The sequence below is a fragment of the Bos mutus genome, chromosome 18, assembly GCF_027580195.1.
Source record: "Bos mutus isolate GX-2022 chromosome 18, NWIPB_WYAK_1.1, whole genome shotgun sequence".
Classification (NCBI taxonomy): Eukaryota; Metazoa; Chordata; class Mammalia; order Artiodactyla; family Bovidae; genus Bos; species Bos mutus.
The window spans coordinates 2,335,935-2,340,897 of record NC_091634.1 but is presented as its reverse complement, the minus strand read 5'-3'; the positions used below and the strand labels follow the sequence as shown (position 1 = coordinate 2,340,897).

The 4,963-nt window shown below is 40.1% G+C and overlaps 1 pseudogene; it reads left to right on the top strand.

Annotated features, from left to right (window-relative positions):
• The first annotated feature begins 3,208 nt into the window (after positions 1-3,208).
• Positions 3,209-4,121, top strand: LOC102266487 (vomeronasal type-1 receptor 4-like; annotated as a pseudogene).
• Positions 4,122-4,963: the final 842 nt, after the last annotated feature.

The window sequence follows — 4,963 nt, the reverse complement described above, 5'->3', positions numbered from 1 at the left end:
TGTCCATGGGCACCTCATGCCTCTTATGCGTCTCCAGCCATCACGATCCTCCCCAGGAACCAGAGTTGGGTAGAACTGAAAAGCTCCAAAGGAGTGGAGGTTTCATATTCCTCTGCTGGACCTTGTATAAGCTGCTGCTGCTGCTGCTAAGTCGCTTCAGTCGTGTCCGACTCTGTGCGACCCCATAGACGGCAGCCCACCAGGCTCTCCCGTGCCTGGGATTCTCCAGGCAAGAACAGTGGAGTGGGTTGCCATTTCCTTCTCCAATGCATGAAAGTGAAAAGTGAAAGCCAAAGTCGCTCAGTCATCTCCGACTCTTAGCGACCCCATGGACTGTAGCCTACCAGGTATAAGCTGGTGTATATCAATTCCCAGTGCATAGACTTGCCGAATCAAGCAATAGACGAAAACAAAGAGCAAAGATCTGGGATATCACTCTTCTGAATTATAAAATCAGTGACTCAATATATGCAGCCATGTTGTTATTGTCTGATGTTCATTGTTGGGCTCATGATCAGGACCTGTGGCTCTCTAAGGCTTATCCTCTACAGACACAATCAGCAGATCCAACATTCAGAGGAATAGTTTTTTCTCAGTTTCTTTAAAATCTGTTTTTTGTGACAGATTTTTTTAAACTTAAAAACATATGCACAGGTTATAAGTACACAGCTTAGTGGAGTTTCAGAAATGACCACATCTCTGTAGGCAATGACTGGATAAAAAACCAGACTGTTGAGCTTCCCTGGTGGCTCAGTGGTAAGGAGTCAGCCTGCCAATACAGGAGATGTGGGTTCAATCCCTGATCTGGGAAGATTCCACACGCTGCAGAGCAATTAAGCTCATGCACCAACTATTGAGCCTATGCTCTAGAGCCCGGGAACCACAAATACTGAGCTCACATGCTGCAATGAATGAAGCCTGAACACCCTAGAGCTTGAGCTCCACAACAAGAGAAGTCACTGCAATGAGAAGCCTGAGCACCGCAACTAGAGAGTAGACCCTGCTCTCTGCAACTAGAGAAATGCCCGTGCAACAGTGGAGACCCAACACAGCCAAAAGTCGATAAAGAAAATTTATATATATATATATATATATATGTATATGAATGAAACCGAATATTGTGGGTCACCTAGAAACCCTCTATACTCCTAGTCTCTATTCCCAAGACTATAGTTTTCTTGAATCTATTTGTAGGTCAGGATTTTTGGTAAGAGCTTTACAACTATTCTAACATTTAAGAGATTAGATCACTTTTGCCTGCTTCATACTTAAATGGAATCATAGAGTCTGAAAACCTTCATATTGGCCTTTTCTCCCAGTTGCATATGATTTTGGGGAATCTATTTGTATGTTATTGTTCTAGCCATTAACTTGTGTCTGACTGTTTACAATCCCATGAACTGTAGCACTCTAGGCTTCCCTGCACTTCCCTATCTCCCGGAGTTTGCTCAAGCTCATGTTCATTGAGTTGGTGATGCTACCTCACCACCTCATCCTGTTCCCCCTTCTCTTCCTGCCCTCGGTCTTTCCCAGCATCAGGGTCTTTTCCAGTGAGTCATCTCTTCACATCAGGTAGCCAAAGTATTGGAGCTTCAGCATCAGTCCTTCCAATGAATATACAGGGTTGATTTCCTATAGGATTGACTGATTTGATCTCCTTTCAGTCCAAGGTACTCTCAAGAGACTTCTCTAGCACCAAAATTTGAAAGCATCTATTCTTCAGCACTCAGCTTTCTTTGTGGTCCAACTTTCATGTCTACACAAGACTACTCTTCGTATTATTGCATTTAACTATTAGTATACATTAACATTGCTATATAGGTCTTTGCTGTGTGATTATCAAAGGATTAATTCTACTGATTTATTCTACTGTTCATGGACAACTGAGTAGTTTTGATTTTAGGGCTATTATGAGTAATGTGTGGGCTTCCCAGGCGGCTCAGTGGGTAAATATCTGCCAGCAATTCAGAAGACACAGGTTTGATTCCTGCATTGGGAAGATCCCCTGGAAGAGGGCAGGGCAACCCACTCCAATATTCTTGCCTGGAGAATCCCTGGCAGGCTACAGTCCATAGGGTCTCAAATAGTCAGACACAACTGAAGCGACTGAACATGCACACACACACATGAGTAATGGGTAAGTGCTAGCACATAAATTCTACTAGTCTTGATGATACACATAGGAGAGGAATTGTTGAAACATAAATTACATCTAGTCTCCAAAATCTTTGTTCAAATTTTAATATCTGATTGAGATTCTTGGTTGACCCACATCTTTGCCAAAACGTTATATTTCTGTCATTTCCATTCTAGTTTTCTGGATGGTGTTTGATGTGTAGGTAGTGGTTATATTTTCCTTTTCCTGATTCCTAAGGACATTGAATATTTTTTACATATGTATTATCCATTGAATAACTATAGAAGTTTCTGTTGAAACAGTTTGGTCGTGTTGTATTCTACTATATGGTCTTTAGGAGTTCTTTGTGCTGGTGACAAATCTTGTGTGTGTGTGTGTGTGTGTGTGTGTTGATGTGAGCAGTCTTAATAGAAGCTAAAGATAAGATAAAGCCATTTTGCCATATGGTTTATATGTTTTGTGGTGTTTCAGATATATTTTTAATTTAAATTTTTGAAATTGTTTTTCTAAAAATTGCATAATTTTTAAAATTAGAAATGGAATCTATTCAGAATAGATTTGTCTGATGATATGGGCAGTGATTGAAGTGTTACTTTTCTCCAATCTGGCTAGCAAATTTCAGCTAATTCTTGAAATGTTGTAATAAGCTCTCTTTCCAATTACTCTCACTTGTCATTGCTTCCTCCAGGTTAACTCTGCTTCATCCTTATTGCTGACTTTTCCCTGAAATACACCAGCTATCTCTCCATCTCTTCCTGTCTCATGAAACCTTGGCAAACCAATAGGAGCACAAAAGTAACATTACACTTGCTGTCAAAAAACATCAATGAGACATTTTACTCAGAAGAATGACTGTCACTATTTAAAGGAAAATATTTTGGGGACGTGGGTGGTGTTCCAGTAGCTAAGACTCAGTGCTCCCAATGCAGGGGCCCTGGGTTCAATCCCTGATCAGGGAACTAGATCCCACATGCCACAATGAAGGTTGAAGATCTGGTGCAGCCTAATAAATAAATAATAAAGATACAAACCCTTTAAAAGAAGGAGAACACTTTCATTTAAAAATATTGAATGAAAAAAATAACCCCCAGAGATTTGGCCCTAGGGGTAATATTCTTATCACAGATTATGATTGGAATTCTGGGCAATTTGTCCCTTCTTAACCATTACCTATTTCTTTACCACACTCAATGCAGGATGAGAGCCGTGGTTATGATTCTCAAACACCTGACTATAGCCAACTCCTTGATCATTCTCTCGAAAGGAGCCCCTCAGACAATTACAGCTTTGGGGTAGAAACATGTTTTCACTGATTTTGCCTGAAACTTATTTTGTATGTTGAGAGAGTGGGCAGGAGTATGTCCTTTGGCACCACCTGCCCCTTGAGTGTGTTTCAGACCATCATAATCAGCCCCATGAACTCTTGTTGGAAGAATCTTAAAGTCAAAGCCCCAAAGTACATTGCCTTCTCCATTTCCTTCTGCTGGATCCAGTGCATGTTGGTACATCTCATTTTTCTCTGTATGCATTATATGTTTCTGACAAATGGCGCAGCACAAACACGACAAATACAAGAGATTCAGGGTACTGTGCTGCCACAGATCTTGAGAACATCTCAGGCTCAATATATACAGCTTTGGTAGTGTTCCCTGAAATTTCATTTTCTGTGCTCATCTTCTGGGCCAGTGGCTCCATGATTCTCACCCTGTACAGACACAGTCAGCGAGCCCAGTATATTCCCAAGGCTAGTGTGTCTCCCAGATCCTCCGCTGAGTCCAGAGTTACCCAAAGCATCCTACTCTTGGTGAGCAGAGTGTGTTTCCACACTCTGTCCTGCATCTTTAACGTTACTCTTGCTCTTTATCATAATCCCAGTTGGTGGTTGGTGAATACAGCCAGCCTGATTTCTGTGTGTGTTCCCTTTATCAGTCCCTTTCTGCTCATGAGCCGTGACTCCACTGTATCCAGTCTCTGCATTCATTGATGAGGAACTCAATACACTATCTGCTAATCTTATCAGAAAAATGTAAATTATACGTATTTAAATATTTATTGGGGTATAGTTGATCTACAACGTTGTGATAGTTTCAGGTGTAGAGCAAAGTGATTCAGTTATACATATATTCTTTCATTTTCAGATTATTTTCCCATTAATTTATTACAGGATATTGAGTAAAATTCCCTATGCTATACAGTAGGTCCTTGTTGGTTATTTATTTTATATATAGTACTGTGTATCTGTTAATCCCAAACTCCTAATTTATCTCTCCCTCCCACATTTCCCCTTTGGTAACCATAAGTTTGTTTTTGAAATCTGAGTATCTTCCTGTTTTTTAAATAAGTTCATTTGTATCATTCTTTAATTAGATTCCAAAAAATAATAATAAATTAGATTCCACATATGAGTGATATCATGTATTTGTCTTTCTCTGTCTGACTTACTTCACTTAGTACGACAATCTCTAGGTCCATGGTGTTATTTTTCCACAATGGTCAGGTGTTCATTCACTCATGAGCATAAGGTCAGTGGACAGTATATAAGGAAGCCACATGTCTTTCAAAGTAATGAGTGTGGGTATTTCATTGTTGGTGAATACAGAACCTACATGGGCAGAGTGGAGAGGAATAAAGAGCTCTGTCTCTTTCTGATGCCTGGTAACCTGAGTGTCATAGCCCTTTTAAAAAAATTAATTCTATATTGGAGTATCATCAATTAACTATGTTTTGATAGTTTTAAGGAGATAGCAAAGGGACTCACCCATACATATATGTGTATCCATTCTCCCTCAAACTCCCCTCCCATCCATGTTGCCACATAACATTGAG